At 36.8% G+C, this 15,295-nt stretch overlaps 1 non-coding gene across 1 annotated transcript in view; it reads left to right on the top strand.

Annotated features, from left to right (window-relative positions):
* LOC116157452 (uncharacterized) overlaps window positions 1-15,295 on the top strand; it is a 51,297-nt gene that overhangs the window by 1,574 nt on the left and 34,428 nt on the right. Inside the window, exon 2 of the transcript XR_010384217.1 lies at window positions 8,194-8,347. This is a non-coding gene — a transcript (uncharacterized LOC116157452). The remainder of the gene's footprint in view (window positions 1-8,193; window positions 8,348-15,295) is intronic.

Here is a 15,295-nt window from a genome sequence, read left to right as displayed (position 1 = left end):
CCGCCTTTTTAATGCTGGAAAGCCAAATTCTCAGGATTGAATGCTGCACAAGAACGTTCTAATAGTTTCACTGCTTTGTTTGCTAGGATTATCTTCTGTGTAGATAACTTTGCATTTGCATCACTAATAGACTTCTTTCAAAGGGAAAAGACATTTCAGTAGGGCTGAAACAGTCTTTAAAGTTTTGTTTGTTCCATCTTGGCAAGGCCAAGCTAGGCCTTTTGAAAAGACATGAATTTACATGTAAGGGCCTGACTTAACATGTGGGTTACAACATAAATAAAAGGGCTTTTGCAATCGACAAAGAATAAAATATTTTGTTCTTTGTGATATATACATACAGCCAAATCTGATGTCTTTTTTCCCCCTATTCCAATGCTCCTCAGCTTCACTAGAAGTAACACTAACGATCACACTTTCTTTGAATCAGAAGAAATAGCTCCCCTCCTCTATGATTAGAAGCATCCTTAGAAGTCATAAGCTGCTTCCGCAGCATCTCTCTTATATTTACTACTGCTTGAATACCTTCAGTGAAAGGGAACTCACTGTTTCCAAAGCACTCTGCCTCATTATGAGGTGGTGTTGGTGCATAATCATGAAAATAATAGAAAAAAATAATATCTAACATTACCAAGTGCTTGTGGGGTGCCAGGAACTGAGATGAGTACTTTCCATGTATTATCTCATTTAATTCTCACAACAGCTTGATGGCATAGGTATTGTTATCTCCATTTTTTTGAGGCACAAACAGATTAAACTGCTCAAGGTAACACATCTGAAATTTGAACCAAGGTAGTATGACACAAAGGCCATACTCTTAGCCACTAGTCTGTAGTTAAAGTATACTTTTAAAAATTTCCCTTGTGCTAAGCCAAAAGCTGCCTTCCCTGTAACACACTTAGAGTCAGTGATGATAGGACTCTAGTGGTATAAAATACAAAAAGAAAAGCCATGGTGACTGCCCTCCAGGAATTTGCAGTCTCACAAGACAGTGTGAGGAGCCCAGGGGAGACATAAATGTATACAGGAAGATAGAAGAATGATGCTAAAGTTAAATCTTGAAGAATATGTTGGAGTTTGCCAGACAAACAAGGGGGAGGTGGTACACTTTAGACTGACCACTTAGCCCCTTAAAGCATCCATCCAAGTAAGCATCACACAGGAGGGAGCACAGAAAGGCTAAGATGGGCAGTAGCTCTTGGCACTATATCCAGAACACCCTTCTGTTAGCCTGTCCCTCATGGGTCTTTGGCTTAGAAGGTCCCTTGTCTCCACCTAGCTTTCAGTCTCATCCTCAGGACCTCTTGTCTAATAACCAACCCCTTGGATCCACTTCTTTGGCTTATTGACCTCATAACCACCACTCACATTTTCAGGACACTAGCTGCTCTGGGAAAGAAATACTGAGCCAACGGAGCTCAAAAAAGACTCACTACAACCAGGCCATCCACCAGGGGAGGAGAAGCAGACCCTGATATGTCTGTGAAACAATACGGCAGAAAGTTCCAGAGGTTATGTAGCCTAGCCTAGCTCTGAGCCTGGCTACCTGGGTTCAAATCTTGTCTCTGTCTCCTTACTGAACGACCTTGGAAAGTTCTTTCAAACTGGGGCTATTGTGAACAGTCAAAAAGAAAACACATGCAAAAGTCAGTAGTGCCTGGCACCACAGTAATCTCACAAAGTATTAATTACTGTTATTTTTTGTACATTTTATTTTATTTTTTAGTAGTTTGTCCCCCCACCCCTTTTTTTAAGAAACCTACCTCTTTTTAAAAAAAATTTTTTTTTAATGGAGGTACCAGGGATTGAACCCAGGACCTTGCACGTGTGAAGCATGTACTCTACCACTGAGCTATCCCCACTCCCCTTGAGTACATTTTAGAATGTTTTAAAGGGTGATAGTCATGAAGATGGGAATGGAGATATGATTTAGGAAGAAAATGCAATAACATATATAAGAGAACCTGGATTAGGGCTAGGGATGCCTAGGATGGAGAGAGGGGGAAGAAACCAGGAAATAATTGGAAGATGGAGTTGACAGTTTTGGGGAGGTGAGGAAGCAGGCAGAGACATAGACGACAAGCAGGCTTCTGGCTTAGACAACTGGGAAGATCCCAAAAAGATGATAGCGTTTGGCAAAATAAGAGGAACTGGGGTTATCTGGGGGAGGGTTTTAACACTGGATCAAAGTAGATAATCCTGTTTTATATCTGGTAGGTTTGAGGTGCTCGAATAGAAATGTAAAGTAAGTGGTAAATTTTACAGTTCAGCTCTGCTCCCAGATTTGCACACCTCCTGGCACGGTGTTTCTCAATGGAGGTCTTATTAGCATTTTAGGTAGGACAGTTCTTCCTTGTGTGGGACTGTCCCCACACATTATAACATCCCTGCCCGCATCAATACTGCTCCCAGCCATACTGTCATTAACATTTCTAAATGCCTAGGGGTTGGGCTAGGGAGTGTGGATGATGACTGGATTGAGAATATTTGCCTATCACGTCCCTTCGGAGAACGATCACCCACGCCAAATTATTTATCATAAAATTCCTTTCTATTTCATATGGTATGTTCCCTAGGAGAAGTCCTGATAATGTAAAATATTGTCCCTTTTATTACATTTCCAATATGTAGCACCCAAGTGATGTTTCACTGCCCTCTGTAAATGCACAACCGAGATTCCGCCTGCCCTTTATTATGTGGTTCCTAGGATCATATAAGAGGGCACCAAATCTAGTCTTTGCAGCTTATGGAAGTCTTCGCAGAGGAAGGAACCTCTAAGCTGAGACTTAAAAGACAAGTAGAGAATTAGCCAGACAAGAAGCCATTCTGAGAGGAGAAAGGTTACACTCAAAGAAACAGAAGTAATTCTGTTTGGGGTGAATAACAGATGAGGCTAGATTGATAAACAGGGACCAGTCCATTAAGGGGCATATACATTGTGTTAAATAACTTGGATTTTTAACTGAGAACACAAGGGAGCTGTTAATGGGTTTTCAGCACAGGAAAGACACGATCTTATTTGTACCTTAGAAATATCCCACCAGCTGCAGAAGGCAAATGAATCTAAAGCAGATGACAAGGCTGGCGATGAGATAGGAGAATCGTTAGGAGACCCTTGCAGTAACGGGTGAGAGAAAATGATGACCTGAATTAACGTATGGAGTGATCATTAACATTCAGTGATGGTAGTATTTAAAATTGTGGGTTGAGATGAATTCTTATAGAGAAGATGTATGAAATAGGCAGAAAATGGGTTCCTAGAGAAACCCAACAGAGCGTGAGCAAAGGAAGAGAATCCAGCAAAGGAGGCTAGGAAGGTGGGACCCAGTATGTCATGTGGAAATGAAGTTGTGTGGCAGCCATAGAAGTGCACCACTCTGGACTCCCTTCAAGGATTCACCAGCTGTGATGAGTGTGATTCACTGGCAGCCACCAGGCGCCGTGTCTTTGGGAAACATCACAGCATTCATGCAGCGGTCTTTCTCCCCCCAGGTGCTCCTAGCCAATGACTGAGCTTGGCCAGCCATTCCTGCCCAGTTTGTTTTCCTCTAATGAGCAGTCTTTGTTCTGAGGCTCCCAGACTTTCCCAGAGCTGCCCTGCAGACTGAGGCTCTTCCTGCCCAACCCCTCTCCCTTCTTCCTCTCCCATCACAGGCGTTACAGTATGCATAGCAGTCAGACACTCTTGCCTCCTACTCCTGCTCTTGTTCCTCTTTATCCTTCGCAGGTGTTTCCACACACAAGTATCTTGCACTTCTTATTCAATTTTACTATCTGTGAAACTAATACAATTGGTATCGATGAAGCAAAGAAGGAGGGAATTTTGAGAAGAGAATGATCAACTGTGTTAAATGCCAAAGAGAGACTAAGGAGGAGGGAGACAGTAAAGTATCATTAGGTTTGTCATCATGGAGGTCAGTCTGACCTAACTATTGATGTTCAGAGTCCCTCTTCTGCTCTTCTAGCTCCTCTTAGTTATATTCTCCCAGATCCCCTTCAGCCTTTCTCATGCATTATGATCATCATACATCTCATCTCTACCCCTCTCATTTGGACTCGTTTAATTATTAGTATCTTTCCAAACTCTGGCACTAAGCCTTGAGCTCAGTATTCCAAATGCAGTCTGGTCAGTGTTGACTACAGTAGGATTATAACTACCTATTATCTCAACACAATATTGTAGCCTAAACTTGGATTCAGTTTTTTTATAGTTGCAACAAACTCAGGGCCGCTGTGCTGCCGAACTCCAGGGGATCAAAACACAATCTATAATTACAGAATCCTCAACTCCGACCTGGCGTCCCAGTCAGGAAACATCTCCAAAAAATGTATTTGCTCCCCTCTGATGAATGAGATCATCACAGGGAAAAGAAACCTGGTCTCATAGATCCTGCTGTAAAGTTCCTGCCCTGCCAACAGTTCATCAGGACAGATGTCATCTCATCACCAAACAGCTTTGATGCACCAACAAAGCAGAGCGTAGAGTGCCTCTACCCAGTATTGCTTCCCGGTGAGATCTTGCAAAGACAAACAAGTTAGACAAGAACCTCTTCTTGGGAAGCCAGGATTTCAAGGGGGTGCTCTTTGGCCTGCACTATAGGTAATATCTTTTTAGACTCAATTTGAGGGGTGCAGGCTCTGTGAAAAAGAGACAACAAAATATCAGAGGATTGTAAGTAAGTGCAGGCTGAGTATAGACTGGGTAAGAGAGAGAGAGAGAGATGCTGGATAATCTTATCAACGAAACTCCTCATTATATTCATTTTTTATCCCGTGATAGATTAAAGCATAGTGTTTCCCTGGTTCCCTTTCATATAACACCTAGCCTAAAATTCCCTTTAGATGCCCTCAGTTAAAGGGTATTGCTCTGTCCCCTAGCTCCCAAATACAGAGGGAGGCCACTGTTGGGCCAGACCAAGTTGACCAAGAACAGATGTGGTGACATACACTGTGTTTCCAGGGTAGATTACTGCCCAGTGTTCTCCTGCTGGCCTTTTCTGTAGGAGCTTTATTCTAGTTATTATTACTCCCTTAGGAGGACTCCACTACCCTGCTGCTGACAAAACCTATTGAAAAGCAATCCCCTCATAGATCTAGAAAGTTCATCTCTTTGGGAAAAAAAAATCTGCTCATTTGGTTTAAACCTGGACTAGAGTTTTTCTTGATCAAAACAGACAAAAAAAAAAAAAAGCAAGCAAGCAAGCAAGCTCAGTTAAATAATTCAAATAACGTACCAGGAGTTTTTCATTATTCCTTACCCCCTGCTCATGGGTGAAGGCAGATGTGAAGGTAACCTATTTCTCAGAGTGACTCAGATCTCCCCCCCCCAGGAAACAGATCTGTTTGCTGGTCCTGAGTTTATGGCAAAGCCCAGCTGGAACAAGGCCTCTCTCAGCATTAGAGCCAAAACTTCAGCCTGGAGTCTAATCATCTGGGTTACTTAAAGATACTTTTTTAAAAAAAATTATGTTTAAATTAAGACTCATCTGGTAGTATGAACGTTCCCAGCTGAGCATCTGATACCATCAGAAATAGTTTAAACACGTGTTGATGGAATAATTGTTCTCATGGCAAAAGGAACAGGAGGAAGGAAACTCATGACAACCTCCCTGCTGCTTTGTATTTCATGTACAAATGGCTAAGCTCATATGAAATTTGTGAATAATACTGTTCCAGTGTAAGTGTGGAGCCGTTTCCACACATTCTCTCTTTTTGTCTCAACATCAGCACCACTAACTGGGTGTCAGTAGCTGAAAATGTCTGTATGAACTTTTAATACCTGAAAGTATAACACTTTTACCTTGCTGATGCCAATGTTTAGGGCTTACCTCTCACCTAAAGAGAGCCCTCTTTGGTCCTTCCAAAGAAACCCAAAACACCATGTCTGGAAATCTGAGTGCAGCCTGTTTTTTGCTGCTTGGTGCAAGGCCTCTTAATTAGTCTCTCTGGCCTCATTCTTCTTCTAATAAAACCACACCTGGCCAGGAAACATGCTTCTCAAAATGCCAACAATGGAAACATGGAAGTCCTGAGGGACCACTAAATTTGGAATGAATGTGAGTTCACTTTTAGGAATATTAAGTTTGAGAAGATGAAAGGGCATTAAGGAGAAGCCATTGCAAGGATAGTGACAGATTTAGAAAGTGCAAGAGGAAATTAGATCATGACGTCTAAATTTGAGTCATACAAATAAAGACGGTAGAATCATGAGATCGCTAAGAGAATCTGAGAGTGTAGGGCAATGGTGAGCAGCTTAACAGAAGCAGAAAATGTTTCTGGATCTTGCCTTTTTATTTTTTTTAGTTTATTTTTTAGTGGGGGGAGATTATTAGGTCTATTTATTTATTATTAGTTTGTTTTGTTTTTAATGGAGGAACTGGAGAATGAACCCAGGACCTCATGCATGCTAAGCATGTGCTCTACCATTTGAGCTATAGCCTCCCTCCTGACCTTGTTTTTTAAACATATAAAGCGAAAATAATGTTACTGACTTCGATAACAAGACTTTATGCTGTGGGATGATTTACTAAAATATGAGTATGTATCCATTCTTCCCCAGGAAGTATTTTCCAGCTTGTCTTTCTTTAATGTATTTGTGATGTGGAATTTAGGGAAAGGATAGTAAAGACATGATAGTGGAGAAGTGAGAAGACAAGGGGGATAATTTAGCCAGAAAGGAGCTAAATCAACTTTTCAGGTGTTGGAAGAAGGGGAGAAGGGAGAAAATAATGAAAAGCCCAATAAACTGGGTCCTAGAAAAAGCGTTTGGGAATTTATGTTTGAGGACTAGAGAGAACTGAATGGAACTCAAGTGTGGCTCTAACCGTGAATGGGTTCCTCATAGATGCTCTTTGAGAGCTGCAATTAAAGATTGGAATACCTTTTTAAAATTACAGTGTATCTTTTTATGTGATCCTGAGAAGAGTCTGAGGTAGGTGGGAGTCCAAAACTAATTAGGGTTATAAGAAGAATGCCAATGGGACATTTGGCAATACTTTTTTTTTTTTTTTTTAGTTAATAGACTTTATTTTTTAGAGGAGTTTCAGGTTCACAGCAGAACTGAGCAGAAAATACAGAGAGTTGGCACATAGCCTTCCCCACCCACACATATATACTCCACTACCCTCAAAATCCCTCATCAGTGTGGCATATTTGGTACAATCGATGAACCAACATGGACACATGATTATCAACCAAAGTCCATAGTTTACATTAGGGTTCACTCTTCATGTTGTACATTCTATGGGTTTTGACAAATGCATAATGACCTGTAGCCACCTCTGTAGTATCATACAGAATAATTTCATTGCCCTAAAAATCTCTTGTGCTCCATCTATTCATTCCTCTCTCCCTCCCTCTCCCTAAACCCCTGGAAACCACTCTCTTTTTATTGCTTCTGTAGCTTTGCATTTGGCAATACTTTTGAACTGCTAAAATATTACCTGGTCAAATCTAAGAAGTCACAACACAGAAGCAGCTTTTGAATCTTTTATAATTTAATTTGCATTGCTTTTTAACATTTATAAACATTTTCATGGATTATACTGAGTGAAGTAAGTCAGACAGAAAGACAAATATCATATGATGTCACTTAAATGTGGAATCTAAAAAACAGTACAAATGAACTTATTTACAAAACAGAAACAGACTCACAGACATAGAATACAAACTTATGGTTACCAAAGGGGAATGTGGGGAAAGGATAAATTAGGAATATGGGATTAACAGATACACACTACCATATATAAAATAAACAACAAGGATTTACTGTATAGCACAGGGAACTATATTCAGTATCTTGTAATAATCTATAAAGGAAAATAATTTTTAAAAGCAATATATATATCCAAATCACTTTACTGTACACCTGAAACTAACACAATATTTTAAATCAACTATACTTCAATAAAAAATTTTAAAAATGGGTTTATATTTATATATCATTTAATTTTGGAGTGACTCCTTAATTTATTATCATCCTTAATTTACAGATGGGGAAACTGACGCTTAGAGGAGTGAAAGCCAGAAGGGGATCAGGGATTACAATTAGTTTCAGTCAATTTAACATCTACTGAGCTTTGAGTACTGAGTTTCAGGTTGTATTAGATAATTGGGGATGCAAAAGTGAATACAATACGCACCCAATCCTCAACCCCTAAACCAGTCCTTTTTTGCTCTCCAATTCTCTTTTAGACGTTTGATCTTGCCTCTTAGCTTGGGCTGGGCTGGCTCATGGTGAGACCCAAAGCTGAGCATCACCTACACAGAGAGCTAGTTTACAAGAAGAATTGACTCCAGGGTACTCTGGCAGTTCCATGTCTATGATGTAGTCATCAGAGTTGCAAAGGTAGGTAAGAAATGGAAAATCTCATACACTATGGGGAGGAGAATAAATTGGTACAACCATGTTGGAAGGCAATTTTTTGTTATCTATTAAAGCTAAAAGTGTCCTTAAAATCTTACAATCTAACAATTCCACTTCTCCATTTGTACAAGAAACTCTGTCATATGCATAAGGAGACATGTAAATGAATGTTCATTGAAGCATTGTCTATTACAGGAAAATAATTGGAAACAACCTAAATGTTCATCAATCTGAAAATGGATAAGTAAATTGTATGATCACACAGTGGAATATAATATTATACTTAAAAGAAATGAACTAGAACTAGAATATGCATAAATCTCCAATAATAGAATATTGAGTGAAAAAAGGTAGCAGAATGTACATAAAGTATGCTATCATTTTCATTAACTTTAAGCACATTACACAATACTACATATTTCCATTTGTCATAAACATTTAAAACCATTCATGATAATGATAAACTCCAAATTCAGGATAGTTGTACCTCTGCTGAGAAAGCAGGACAATGATAGAATACATAGAAGCCTTTAGCCAAATCTGTATTTTAAAAAATGTGGATCTGAAGCAAATACGTGACAAAGCTGGGTGGGAAAGAAAAAAGAATTTGTTGTATTATTCTTTATACTCTGTATGCTTGGAATAGTCCATTTAAAAGTATCTGTGGGTCTTTGACCCTGGAATTCTGGGATTTTTCTTGTGTTTTTTACTTTGTGCAGAATTTTCTTTTTTTCGCTTTTCCCATGCTAAAATTCCATCCATTCTTTGCTAGTCTAGCTCTCCCAGCTCAAGTCTCACTACTTTATTGAGAGTTTCTGTGACAATCTTGTCAGTTCATATTGTGCTCTCCCTTTTCTAAACCATGATAGGTCTATAAAATTCTTTTGTACACTATGTATGTATGACCATATTCCTTCATATTGTTGGTTAATAATATATTGTCTTGCATTAATATTTGACTTTACTATACACAAACCTTTTTTCTCCAATTATATTGTAATAGCTTTAAGGATAGGAACAATGTCTTGTATATCTTTAATTCTTCCCCAGTGCCCAATGGAGCCTAAACAGATACTTATTAAAGAAAAGCGATATATAAACCAGTAATTGTAACCCTTCCTACAAAACCTTTAGATAGAAAGTTGCAAATACTAGTTTGAGCTACATTTGCTTTTATTTTCCAAGAGCAAGAATACTAATGAGCTGTGAAATGACCAAAAATCAGGCAGCAGAAGGGAAAAGAAGAAATAACGGATTTGTATATTACACATTCTGGATAATCAGCTCTTGAATGATTAAGTGTGGATGAGCTCTTATGGGGAAAAGCAGATTTTAAAAATCATTTTATGACTATTGAATTGTTTTATAGATCATTTCCAGTTTTTGGACAACCCTAGGCCAAATTTATAACTTATTTTGGAAAAACGTTTCCTCTTATGATATGCTGCATAATCACATAGAAATACACCTTGTTATTGGACTAGACATGGGAATGGTGGTCCAGTGAAACTGAAAAACAAAAGTGTTCCACCTGTGGCATTAGGAAAGGATTTTAGAGAAAAAAAAATTTGAGTTCAATTTACCCTTAGTCCATCTTGTGAAAAGTGCTTGGTACTTGAGGCAGCCACCTTATCAGACACCTCAAAGAAAGACTAGTATTAAGTCCAGGATGAAAGCTAACGAGCACAGGAAATGCTTTAGCACGTTGTCTCTCCCCAAAATGAGAAATCGGTTATCACAGAATGAGATAAATTTAGGAATCAGGATGGTTACTTTTAGCAAAAGCAGCAGCTGTTATGGTCTATTTCAAAACTACCACCATTTTGTCCCTGGAGAGTTTTCCTAATGGACCTTTGTAATGTTTTATTAAACCAGGCCACTGTCTCATGGTTCTTAGGCCTAAGTGCTGCAATACTCAAAATTCAGTTCCTTAAATTAAGCCTTACCTACATCTGTATTTATGACTGCATTCTTAACCCTACAGTGTACCTCAGGGAGGTTATATCTTTGAAATGATTACCCCTCTCTATCTCTATGTCATTTATGTCCCCAGTGAAGAAAAACTAAAGACACAAAAATATCTTGCAATTTGGTGAGAAAGAGTGTACTCCCTCATGTTCACATCATTTGTAGGCATTAATGTTGAAGCAAAGCCTTAAAGCAGTGACCAGAGTATTTTTATAGTAATAATGAAACTTATCATTGGTCTCTGCAATTTTTCCTTCCCTTAAATAAAGAGAAGCAAGAAAAATGCTGTTATACAGAGAGTATATCCAGTGGATAGATTGGGTTCTCAAAGTTCCCTAAAGGATAAATGTCTATAACTTTGAATTAATTTCCCATGGAAACAGTGTGATTAATTATGATTACACTCTAAGTCAAGGCCATAAAACCCAAATATTAGTAGGTGTGGCAGTTGATTAAGAAATCTATCTTGTTTTCTTGACTATGGGCTTGTCATAGAAAAATAAGAAGTATTTTCCCCTTCTCTTCTCTAGAGGGAAGGTTAAAATGTGATTTTTCTAGAGCCTTTAGGGAGGCAGAAGACTCAGTTATCTGAAAGGGGTTCTAAGAAAATGGGAATGACTTGACTTTGGGAGAATCTGGATCTCTTGAGCCCAGAAGGAGGAGAGAGCCAGATAAGAGTCAGTTTTCATAAAAGGTGAAGACCTACGTCTACTCCCAAAGAACGGATCACAATGATATAGCCCTCTCATGGGGATGCCGGCAAGGATATATTGTCTCAGAAGTAGTGAAAGTATTTATCCTTAGCTGAAACAAGTCAAGGGTATGTATTGTAAACTTCAGGGTTACTATTAAGAGAATAGTAAAAGTATATATAAATAATATAATGTATAAATAGTAAAAGAAAACATAATAATAAAACACTCAATTAAGCCCAAGGAAGGCAAGAAAGATGATAAGGATTAAGTAACGAGTAGAATAAATAGAAACTAAAATAGTAAGATGTTAGCTATCAACCCCAATATATTACTCCTCCAGTTAATTACCATGAATATAAATGGCACAATATTCCAGTAAAGAACAAAGATTGTCATACTGGTCTTAAAAATATATGTGCTTTTTATGAAAGATACAAGAGTAATAATCTAAAATTATAACACAGAATAGTTAAAAGTAAAAGAATAGAAAGACATTTTATATAAACACTAACCCAAAGAAAGCTTATATAGCTATAAATAACATATAAAGTAGACTTTAAGGAAAGATACATTATTAGAAATAAAGTGTGATATTTCACAATAATAAAAATATTAACCCATCAGGAAGATATAGCAATTCTAATTTTGCATACAACCAGCAACATAGTACAAAATACATAAAGCGAAAAAAAATTGCCAAAACTTCAAGGAGAAATAGACAAATCTACAGTCACATTAGAAGCTTTTAACACATCTCTCAGAAATCGATAGGACAGGAGACAAAAATTAGTAAGGATGCATAACATTTGAACAATGTGACTAACAAAATTGACACAATTGATATATATGAAATATTTCACCCAACATTTACAGAATTCCCCATAACACAGAAATTAAGCAATATATTTTTAAGTAATTCATCAAAGAAAAAACTCACAGTAGAAATTAGAAAATATTTTGAACTAAATCATAATGAAAATATGACATCAAAAATTTTAATATGCAGTTACATCTGTGTTTAGTGGGAAATGTATAACTTTAAAGGCTGAAATGTATAGCCTTGCACAAGAATTACGTAAGAATTCATCTCATTCATGATTTAAAACTCATAGCAAACTAGTAATTTTTTTTCTCTTTTTGGTAGTCTTTTATTTTGTGATAATTGTAGACTTACAAAAAAGTTGCAGAAAAGGAAAGGACTCCTGTATATCCTTCACCAAGCTTTTAAAGTTGTATCATTTGTTTTATCTATTTCATTTTATCTATATTATTTGTATGAGCCATTTAAGAGTTAAGTTATAGATATCTCTTTATCCCCCAAATACTTCAGTATGTATTGTTTAAGAACAAGGAAACTTACTTACATAACCACAGTAAAACTACCAAAATGAGGATACATTGATAATAACATTATCGTATAATCTACAGACCTTACTAAACCTCAACAATTTTCCTAATATTATCTTTTATAATTTAAAAAATGTATTTTTTCTGGTCCAGGATCCAATCCAGGACCACACATTGCATTAGTTGCCATGTCACTTTAGTCTTTTAAAATCCAAAATAGTTCTTCATCTTTACTTTTTAGTTTATGACTATAAAATTTTTGAATAATACAGGCTTGTTGTTTTGAAGAATATACTTCTATTGAGTTCAGTTAATGATTCCTCATGAATAGATTCAGATAATGCATTTTTGGTGGGAATACCACAGAAGTGATATTGTATCTGTGTCAGTATATTATATCAGGATGCCCATGGTGTTGGTTTGTCTTATTACTGGTAATGTTGACTTTATTCACGTAGTTAAGGTGTATCTATCAGTTCCTCTATTGTAAAATTACTATTTTTCCCAATGCAATTCGAAGTATTTTATGTGGAGATATTTTAAGACTCATTTTTAACATCTTTTGATGATTCCAGAATTAATAATCACTATGATGATTGCAAAATGATGATTTTCTAACCCAGTCATTCCCTATATATTTATTAGTTAGAATTCTAGTGTAAAAGAGACTTCCCCCAGCTATCCCCCCACCAGTCTATCTTCTAGTTAATTTAATCTTTTAAATTTATTAATATTAATTCATGGGTTTTTACTTTATTCAATATAGTTGTAGTTTTTTACTGCTGGTACTTGTCTTGATGTTCAAATTGTCCAAGATTTAATGAATTAAAATTCCTTCAGGCTGGTTCCTGTGTACTTTTGACATGTCCTTATCATTTTTTGGAGCACGTACTCACTCTCTGGAAGCTATTCCAGGCTTATCTCATATTTTTCCTGCCCCAAGTCTGGAATCAGCCATTTTCCCAATGAGCTCTAGTTCCTTTGGAGAATGATATTGAATAATATTTAGATACCAAGATTTATGTGCTAGATATACTCTCTACTTTTATGTCAATAGACAGAGCTAGGAAATATATATGTACATAAATGCAGTTATATACACAGACATAATTATGTTTTTATTTATATGTATATCTATATGTAAAACCATTCTTTTGTAAGGATTTTTCCAATTCCAATACAGCACCAGTGTTCATCCTAGTTTTCCCCATTCCCATATTTTGAAACTCCCTGTTCTGACAGTGAGAGACCTGTATCCTATCTTATAGACTGTCTTAAAAAAACCTCTAGCAAATATCATCTCTCATGGTGAAATAATGATAGCTTTTCTCCTGAGGTTAGGCATGAGATAAGGGTGCCTATTATTATTTCTATTCGACATTGTACTAGAGATCCTACCCAGTAAAATGAGACAAGAAAAAATAGTGAAGAAAGATGTTAAAAGAAGGATCAAAACTGGTATTATATAATATAGCATGCAGCTGTTGTCAGATTGTTAAGAGATGGAGTAAAATGTTTGTGATCTTAGGGGGAGGGTGTAGCTCAGTGGTAGAGTTTATGCTTAGCATGCACAAAGTCCTGGGCTCAATCCCAAGTACATCCATTAAATAAGCAAATAAGTAAATAAACATACTTACCTGCCCCCCCCACCAAACAAACAAACAAAACAAAACAAAAAAAGTTTGTGATCTTGTATTAGGCAAATATTTCTTAAATAGGACCCAAAGAGCATGACATATAAAAGAAAAAATTGATAAACTTGATTTTTTACTAATTAAAAATAATTGCTCATCTTTAGACCATGTTAAGAAATGAAAACTCAAACCACAGTCTGGAAGACAATATTTATAAAATATACCTGATAAAAGGCTTGTATCAAGAACACAAAAGAATGCACACAACTCAATAAGAGCTCAAATTAAAATAAAAGAACTCAATTTATAAAATGGGTGAAAGATTTGAATAGATATTTTATTAATGGCAGCAAGCACATTAAAAGATGCTCAACGTTATTAGTCATCAAGGAAATGGAATTAAAACCATAATAAGATACCATTACACACCCATTAGAAGGCTTCACATTAACAACACTGACAGTACCAAGTGTCGCCAAAGATGTCGAGCAACTAGAACCCTCATCTATTCCTGGTAAGAATGTAAATGATATGGTCACTTTGGAAAAATTTGACAATTTCTTATAAATACACCACTTACCATAGGACCCAGCATCATGCTCCTAGATATCTACCTAAGAGAAATGAAAACATATGTATTTACAAACTCATGTACTTGAATGTTCATTACAGCTTTTTTTCATAATGGCCCAAACTGGGAAACAACAAAATGTCCCATTAACAGATGAGTGGATAACAAATTGTGGTATATCCATAAAATGGAATGCTATTTAGCAATAAAAAAAAAACCCCAATGAACTACTGATACGTGGAATGGCATGGATAGAATTTCAAAAGCATTGTGCTCAGTAAAAGAAGCCAGACACAAAAAGGGTTACTTCCTATGTGATTGCATTTATATGAAATTATAGAAAGAACAAAGGTATAGTGACAGGATACATGTTAGTGTTGCCAGGAATCAGAGGGTGGGAGAAGAAAATTGACGTCAAAGGACAAAAGGGAACTTTCATGGGTAATGGAAAGATTCTATATCATGAGTATGATGATTACATTATAGAATACATTTGTAAAATTCACAGAATTGTACTCAAAAGGGTGAATTTTGTTGTATGAAAATCATACCTCAATAAAGCTGACCCCTGAAAATAGGTCAGAGACTTGAACAGGTATGTTAAAAGAGAGAACATCTAAGTAACAGGAAACACATGAAAAAGCACAAGTCAAAATCAGAAGAGGTGAAGCAGCCGGAACTCTCCCACACAGCTGGTGAGAATGTAAATTGGCAT

Source organism: Camelus dromedarius, chromosome 15 (genome assembly GCF_036321535.1).
Source record: "Camelus dromedarius isolate mCamDro1 chromosome 15, mCamDro1.pat, whole genome shotgun sequence".
Lineage (NCBI taxonomy): Eukaryota > Metazoa > Chordata > Mammalia > Artiodactyla > Camelidae > Camelus > Camelus dromedarius.
Note: the sequence above shows the minus strand (reverse complement) of the source record. Positions and strands in the feature narration are given on the sequence as shown.